General features: G+C 34.6%; 1 pseudogene; it reads left to right on the forward strand.

Annotated features, from left to right (window-relative positions):
- The first annotated feature begins 4,709 nt into the window (after positions 1-4,709).
- LOC120163147 lies at positions 4,710-8,746 on the forward strand (annotated as a pseudogene).
- Positions 8,747-9,559: the final 813 nt, after the last annotated feature.

A 9,559-nucleotide genomic window follows, 5' to 3' on the forward strand; every position in this document is an offset into this window, starting at 1 on the left:
GACAGTGAAAGAAGCTTTTATCTTTGTTAAATCCCAGTGTTCGGACTTTGTGGAGGCTACTCTCTAGCCCTCTACTTCGGCTAGGTCCCAACTAGTGCATTGGTCTCCTCCTCCTCGGGGATTTGTCAAAGTGAACGTTGACGCTCGGTTTGTACATACAGAAAAATTTTCTTTGTCAGGGGTTTTCATCCGAAATGATCAAGGACTAATTATGGGTGCATGCCGAAGGAAAGCAGAACGGATTACCTCCTCGTTTGCTGCAGAAGCGATGGTCGTGATTCATGATCAAGGACTTAGGTTTCACTCGAGTGGTGGTAGAAGGAGACTCAAGAACAATGATCCAAAACTAAATGAGGAAACAATTGACTTCTTGAAATCGGGGCTTTCATTTGGGATGTTTGATCATATGCAAAGGCTTTTTTTTGCTCTTGTTCATTTAGGTTCACTCCAAGGGATGGTAATAAGGCAGCTCACCTCCTCGCCTCGGAGTCCTCAGTGAGATCTTTTGATTTCTTTTTGGTCGAGGATGCCCCCCGTTCGATTGTTCTTTAATCGACTATGGACAAAAGGTGATTGGATCCTTTGTAGCCAGTTTCTGATCAGTGTTGAAGTTGTCCAACTTTTGGTTTTATCTGCTGGTTTGGTCTCTATGTAATCTGCTCCTTCATCTTTTTTTCATCTGTCTTGTTGCACGAGAAGTGGATGGCCGGTGTTTCTTCTTGTTTAATTGTTTTGTTTATTAACTTCATTTATTCCTTGCTGCATTTTAGGACAGTTAATGCGCTTTAGTTTGCTGTTCTGTTTCCAAGACATTATGTTTTCGTTGTTATCCTATTTAATTAATAAACCCGGCAGTCCTTTTAATAAACAAAATTAATGCAATTTAAAATGTTTAAAGATTTGGGAAAATAAAATCGAACTATCACTTAATTTTTATGATTTTTCGATTTTAAAGCAAGACTATTACTCTATTCCATTTAACAATCTTACTTGATCAAATAAGATGTACGACAACGATACTCTAAATTCTATTATAGAACTATTTTTTTCAATCTATTTTTTTACTCATAACTTTAAAATTCTCATCTTTAATATAATCTAAAAGACCTAATCACATAATACCACTAAAATTCAGTAATATGATGTATTAATTAAACTACTCTATAAGCCAAGTGAATCTAGGCCCATTGATTTGGTTCAGATACCAACAACAAAGCATAATCATTACTTCTATGTCTTTGACTAACTTCAGTGGAATATTTTCACATGACCGCTATAAGCCATCAATGAAATGTCATGCAATATTCATTCATGCCATTTACGTTCATCTATATAATATTATACAATTTACAGACAAAGGTGTAGATTCGCAAAACAAACCCTTGAAAGATCAGGCACCATTGACATATAATTAAAATTTGCAGGAAAAAAAAATCAAAAGCAAATTAACTGCATCTTCGCACATTAAAGTTGCTACCATTTCCCTTTCGAATCTCTAAGGGTTGATTCGGTAGGGATGGAGTCAAGATTAAATATTGACAGAGGTAGGAATATTAGACTATATAAGAAAAAAAATGACTTATTAGGTATTTATACTCAAAATTCAATACGAATCAACTGACCTTAGTGATTAAGGGATTATTGTTATCCTTGATATCCCGAGTTTGAACATTGTGTATGAAATGATATTAGCGTTAATTGTAAATGGTTGAGAGTCTTTGTACATATAGTACCTTGTATTCACTCCAGATTTATATATAAAAAAATTCAAAATTCACAAAACAACACCTAATTTATCTAATATTTAAACTTACAATGATTTAAATTGTTATTAGACCAAAATTTTGAGAATATGAGATTATCATTCTTTAGTTTTGTTCCTACTCGATTAAATATTTAATAAATTCTTATATATTTTAAAATTTATAGAATATACTAAATTTTTAACAGGGTCGAAGCCACTTTGAGTCCCAACAGAGCTCCACCCTGTGCTTCGGCCTTTTCTTTGTTCGCAAATAAAAGAGTTTGTAAAAGAAGAACATTCGTTTTGGGAACGAATTCTACTGTTCGAAGCTCCTTTCGCTTTACCATTTGATCATGTTGTATGCTAATGGAGATAACCATCCCAAGATCCTTCCCAGAGCCTGTTCTCCATTCACCGGCGAGCATCGGATCACTGGCCGAAAACCCTACTCCTTTTAGTCTACTCCTTAGAGACTATCGTATAGTGCTCGGTAACATGGAGTAAAGATCATCTCTTGCGTCGACACCCACTAGATGTGGTGATTTGATCATTTTTTTCCATGACGATAATCAAATTCGAATAGTGTAAAGCTAATGGTGCAGCGCCTAATGTGCTTGGCGGCGGCTTGAGAAGCTTCGAATTCGACTCGAAGAACCTGAGTGTCGAGTCTTTGTTTTATTCGGATTTAGGGTTTTCGGTTGGATAAACTATTGCGGAAGCGGAGAGATTCGTGGTAATAAGGAAGGATCGATACTGAAAACAAGCTTGATCCTTGCTAAAATAGTGAATCTCGCATATATTAATAAAATAATAAATGTCACATCATTAAAATTAAATGATTACATTAAATTTTTTTAAAGTTACTAACCAAAATGAAATAGAAAAGATAGTTAAAAAGATAAATCTTCTAATTTACCTATTTATAATAGTATTAAACAGAGGGTACTGGTCTGTTTGACGTGTCATATTAATATGAATTAATGAAATTATTGATTAATAACCAAAAAGATTAATTAAAGAATCAAATTTATTTTTAAGTTGGGCTACATTGATAGAGAAAACAATATAACCACTGTATTAATTTTTTTTAAAATTACAAGTACTTCTAGTTCCCTTTTACCTAAAGATTATGAATCATCAACAAATTGTGTAGTATATCAACAATTACAAAAATATTTGAGCATTCTTATTCAAATTATGAAGTTGAAACCGCAGAATGCGATGTGAACTGCTACTTCTTCGGTTCTTCCTGTCCTTAATGATGATGCTAACCATTCTCAAGTCAAGCAACAAAAGATGGGGCATCGATGTCGGATCCTGGACGCGTGGCAAACACCCAACGGAACCACGACTGAGACGACAACGGAGTTAGTTTCCCACTTTGCCGCTTGATTTCTCCCTCCTTCGATCCTACAGCGTTTGCCATTCAATCAGAAAATGTTTAAAACCCAATATTCAAAATTATTATTTTAATCACATAACCCCATACTTTGCCAAGTAAAAAAGATTCATTTGAACCTTTGTTCAACTTGCACCTCCCTTTTCAGGTTGGGCTTTGGCTCTATCATGTCTCCCCAATCTTATGGTAATGTTTCCTATGATTTAATTTTCTATTTCTATTTTGTTTTCACCATGAATTTGTAGATTGTTCATCTTTTTAGCATTTTTGATGTTTTTTTTTCTTGTATTTTAACAAATGTTGAATGATCACGTCTTTTTCTTTGGATGGTATAATGTTTAGCTTTGCCTATATTTGTTTTTTGTGTGTTTATAAGCGAAACTTTTGACTTGCATTCACTGTTTTTTAATCATACTTTAGCTAAGTTCTTTACCGGGTACCGGATTTTTTTAGTGTTCATGTGTGTTTTCTATCTTCTTTTGTGATTTCAAGATATACCATGTTTACATTTCTATGCAAATAAGTTAGCAAAATTAATTAAAGGGCGTATAACTAAGCAAGTGAGGAATCTAAAGTTACGCCCCAAAGGAACTTTAGCATCTGATCGGTACGTCAATTCCGGATCACCAAGCAAAACACTATGGACGATTTGGCTATTCTATTGTAACTACATTTCCATATTTTGAGTTAATGTGGAAGTAATTATGTGACAATGTATACGAAGCTGATATAACATGTCTGGCTTTTTTTTTGCTTTTCCTTTTATGTTGTTTAACTGAGTAAGTGTTTGTTTGTTTGTCTTTTCCTCCTCTGCAGCCAAGAATCGGGAACTTGTGATTGAGTGATTAAACAGTATTCTTCCTGACCTCAGTTTGCCAATAGAAGCCTCTGATGAAGAGTTGAGAGCTTGATTGATTGATGGCACTGTTCTATGTAAAACTTGAACATCCTTAGGCCTAATTCTCCAAATGAGGTTGTTCGAAACTTAACTTTGATTATTTATTTTAGATTCTTTTGATTAAATCTTAATGTTAGTTTACAGAGTGTTTATGTTGTGGCTTATTGTGCATATTTTCTCCAGGAAGTGTATCCTGAAAATTCTTCAGTATTGCAGTCCGAAAATGTTAGACGGTTTCTGGCTGCTATGGATGAGATGGGAATACCCAGATTTGAGCTACCAGACCTAGAGAAGGTATCCCCTAATAAAATGAATTTTTCCTATAACAATGTATTAATGAAATTTGATTTGTTACCCACATGCAAACAGCAGATTCTGAAATTATTAATCAATTTAACTGAAAGAGTTTAATGAATATGTTTAAACCCTAAACCCTATATCGGTGCTACACAGATACTTATTGATTCTGTTTTATCTGCTTCCTCGTTTATGAACCTGGAAGAATTTAAATGTCATTCAATGATCTTACTCTTTTCTCTCTTCTTCAGGGATCTATGAAGACTGTTGTCAACTGCCTTTTAGCACTTAAGATACATCTCATATCATCCGAAAGCATTGATGGGGTTGCATCATCCCCTGGCTGTCGCCCACAATTATTTGATGAAGAAATGAGGAAGGCTTCCCCCGGATCAAAATTCCAATGTGACATGCACAGGCCTGTAATTCCAGGTATGTCTACGTGCCGCCTTGTTTGTGCTCCATAACATTGTATATGGGATACTTTAAAAAGTTCAAGTTCTTTCAATGGGATAAATGACATAAGAAATGTATGAACTGATGACAGTTCTAATTAATTGGCTATTTAGTCGATGGTTAATTCGTGCACGGTGCACTAAGGATATACAAGCCTTGTAAACTACACTGCTAACGTAAAGAAAAAACCTTATAAGTTTTTAATTCGATTTCTAATCCATTAAAACTGTGTATATATATGGAAATTTAATATATATAGCTAAATGTGCTTTCTACAGAACTACCATCCACAGTACTGCAGAATGTTGGACACAAGTTCCATGAAGCATTTCAGTTGAAACAAGTGTGTTATGCTGATCTCCCTGTGACAAAAATTCTAGAAATGATGAAATCAAAAAATTTTGAAGTAAGTGGGCACTATTTATTATGATTTACATTGTGTTTTATCTAGCTTTCTACTGTTAAATACCCCCCAAAACTTGTTTGATGTGTTATCGTATTTCCTCTATGCAGAATGCTCCAACTCAGTCACTTTCAAATGTTGTTTATGGTATTTTGGATGAAAGTGTTGAAGCAAAGAATGGTGAAATATCTAATGTACGGTATATGATGAACTAATGGATGTAACTTTTTTATGTCTGTTGTGCGTTTTTGGACTTAATATTTTACACGTATGCATGATCAAATATATGGATATTATGTTATGAGAGGATGATGGAATTATCTTTGTTGCCCCAGCATGTGGCTTGTCTACTGATAAAGGTTGTCCAGGAGATTGGACGGCGTCTATCTACTCAAGCAGATCACCTAAGAACTGTAAATCGTATTCTATATAACTATCTTTAAGTACTTATCAGTTTCTCTCTATAGATTTTTATGTGGTATTGTGCCTGCAGCAAAACAATATTTACAGGGCTCATGAGGAAAAGCACCGACCAAGAATCAGAGAACTTGAGGCCCTTTTATCTGCAACTTGTAAAGAGACTAAGGTGCACAAACTAATGAAAAAAAATCCACTAAAATGAAAGTTCTCTTTTATGTGTAGAAGCTAATCTGTGTATTTGATAAACTTATTTGTTACAGCAGCTCACAAACCGGACTCATCAGATTAAGAGTCCAAGAAAAAAGAACAGTTCTTGGTTTTCAAGCTGCTTCCGTCCAACTCGCTCACAGTCACAGGCATAATTATTTAGATGTTAATTTACACATTGTTTATCAAGTACTTAATGCAAAATCTCAATGTGGAGTCTTTCCTGTCTGAATATCTAAACTCATGAAATACGAGTACCTTTCTCATGGAATTTTTTGTTTCACTTAATTGCAGAATGTGAAAATGGAAGAAAAACAGAAAGTTGAGAAGCAGGAGATGATGAAGTTAGTGAAAGAAAATGAAAAAATACATCCTTGAAATTGCAGCACTGAAGCAAGAACTGGAAATTTCGGGAATGATGCAGAAGTTTTACTCCATGGAAATGGAAGCAGAGGCTAAGGCTGCTATAACAGTACTTCATATGAGAATAAAAGATCTTGAGTACCTCCTTTCTGATTCAAACAATAAGGTGAAAGATCTTGAAGCAAGTTTCGAGTCAAAACGGCAGAGGTGGAATATGAAAGAGAAGATCTACCAAAGCTCTATTGAATTTCAGTTTGAAGCAATGCAGGTATATATATTGGTTTTTCATTTGAGTTTTGGATTTTGTTATTTTAATTTGTGCAAGTGTCCAGGATTTGAGGTCAACTTTCCTAGCCATTAAGCAAGAAATTTTGGAAACAAAGAAGAGCTATTCTTATGACTTTAATCACATAGGTGGGTTTGTTGTTGGAAAGTTTTTTTAGCTTGTTTTGTTAGTGGTAGAAGTTGTTAAAAGAGCTTTTTCTCTTTCAGGATCAAAGGTTAAAGCATTAACAGATGCGGCTGGGAACTATCATGAAGTCCTTGCTGAAAATCGAAAGCTTTTTAACGAGCTACAGAATTTGAAAGGTGCCTATTAGATTCTTCTTTTTAATGGATTCTGTGATTTTATTTGTTACCTCCTTCAGTGTTCTAAAATTTTTACATGGAACATTAGAGTTTTTTGTCGAATAAGGCCATTTCTGCCTGGACAAACCGGAAAATTGTCGGTTATAGAAAGTATCAGTGAAAACGGACAGTTGGTTATTGCAAATCCCTCCAAACCAGGAAAAGATGGCCAACGGTCATATAAGTTTAATGAAGTCTTTGGTCCAGATGTTACTCAAGGTTTTCATTTCTATCATTTAAGTCGGTTATTGTTGGTTGATTTGACTGATATTCCTTGCAATATGAACTTGAATTTCTTTGTTTTGTGAAGCACTACGATATCTAATTTATAGAAACTCTTTTAAACAATTTCAGAGGTGTTTTCAGATATTCATCCTTTTGTTAAATAAGTAGTTGATGGATATAATGTCTGTATATTTGCTTATGGTCAAACTGGTTCTAGGAAAACCTATACGATGATATGAATCCCTTTACTCTTAAGTTTTACAAAGTTGCAATAACGTTTTTGAACAATCCCTTTCAACATCTCTTTTTGACATTTCCAGACTGGTCCTAATGGAGCCACTGAAGAGGAATGGGGTATTAATTATCACGCTTTGAATCATCTCTTCAGAGTCTCTCAAAGTAGAAGAAACCACATTCTCTATGAAGTTGGGGTTCAAATATATAATGAACAAGTGCACGATTTATTATCCAGTGATGGTTCTCCTAGGAAATATCCTTATTTTAAACAAGATAGACTTGCTAAATGGAAGTTTGTAAACCTGTTTATATATATGTGTGTTTGTGTGTGTGCATCCCTTTTTGAAGTGTTTTGTTCTGAAAGTTTAAGTAATATTCATGATTTAGTTATAGTTATATTTGTTTTCCTTAATCTGCGCATGGTTGGGATTACAACTATCTCTCAACCTAATGGGTTAGCTGTACCTGATGCTAGCATGCACCCTGTTATATAACCCTCAGATGTGCTAGATTTAATGGATATTGGATTCCAGAATCGCGCTGTTGGTGCTACTGCTCTAAATGCTAGAAGCAGTCGCTCACACAGGTTTTTATATTTAATATTTTTAATCACATCTGAATATTTCTCCAGTAACATCATTTAGAGTTATTGCTACAGTGTAGCCAGTTCATGTTCGTGGGAAGGATTTAAAGACCGGAACTGTATTGTATGGTAATCTTCATTTAGTAGATCTAACAGGCAGTGAAAGAGTAGATAGATCTGAGGTAACTGGTGATAGGCTTAGGGAAGCACAACATATAAACAAATCATTATTTTCCCTTGGAGATGTAATTTTCGCTCTTGCACAAAAGTGTCCACATGTGCCGTACAGAAACAGCAAGTCACTCAAGTACTTCAAAGCTCACTTGGTACTTCTTTCATCTTTATTCTTAAACTACAGAAAGCTTCTCCTGGTTTTTATGCTCATGGAACACTGATGTTATGGTTCATCTAAATTTTTGTATATGACGTAAGTTCCGTGGTACTGTTACTCTCTATGCTATTGGAGGCTAGGCAAAGACCCTTATGCTTGTACAGCTCAATCCCGATGCCAGTTCCTATTCTGAAACTATGAGTACTTTGAAGTTTTCTGAACAGGTTTCCGGTGTTGAGCTAGGTGCTGTACGAAGTAGCAAAGAGGAACGGATGTTAAGGAGCTAATGGAGCAGGTGCAGTTTTTATATTCCTCCTGTTTATCACATTTTTTTCTTCTATAATGTTATAATTTCCATTACGAACTCAACTGGAGTCGGACATCATCTTATTTCAATCTCCTTTAAATGTTTATGAGAATCATGTGTAAAGGATACTGTACTATTACTCTATTCATATTATTGAGTTTTGAGTTTATCTGGCTCTTGCAGATTGCATCTCTCAAGGAAACAATACTGAGAACTGTCCAAAGGTGGGAAAGGCTCAGGACATACTGAGAAAGCAGTTTCGGATCATGAAAACTTTTCACAGTGATAATAATCATCGTAAAACTTGTAACCCTTAGACCCAGCCTATGCGTTTCGATTAAGTCTAGCAAATTACATTCATGATTCTTAAAAACATTTTCCAAAGATATTATTCGATCAATGTAAAATAACATTATAAATGGCATTTATAAAAGTATATAATAATTTATGATAAAACCTAACTCATGAATATAAAACTAAATAGTTAAAATTTTAATTTAAAACATGTCATAAAATTTGGATCACCATAAATCCAATATCAGTAACAAAAGCAATAGTCATCACTGAAATAAATACTTTGAAATAAAGGTCCATGTTACCAAAATAAAGTCAACTTGAAAGATAAAAACATTACAATAAGATATAATACAAGAGTTGTGATGATCCTCAAAGTGCTTGATCTAGGTGTCTAACCAAAAGTATCTGAAAGGGGGGAAAATATTTTTGAAAAGTGAGCTAGGCTCAGTGTGTCCCAACATTACGATAAAATCATGATAGGTACGCTAAACAAGTCATAGTCTAGTAAATCTCATAAAATCATACTACAATAAATCTCATAAAATCATATTATAATAAATCTCATAAAAGAGTTAACCTAAGGGAACATCTTAGGGCCTGAGAGCCTACCCAAGAAAGATTTCCGGACACATCTTAGGGCCGTAGGGCCTACCCGAGAATGATCTCAGGGCCGCAGAGCCTACCTAAGAGTCACATTAGGTACGTAAAAATTTTTCCAGCTTGATCAGAGCTGTACTTTATAAACCAGTATCTCAAAAATACAAT

Source organism: Hibiscus syriacus, unplaced genomic scaffold (genome assembly GCF_006381635.1).
Source record: "Hibiscus syriacus cultivar Baekdansim isolate YM2019G1 unplaced genomic scaffold, ASM638163v2 tig00111427_pilon, whole genome shotgun sequence".
Classification (NCBI taxonomy): Eukaryota; Viridiplantae; Streptophyta; class Magnoliopsida; order Malvales; family Malvaceae; genus Hibiscus; species Hibiscus syriacus.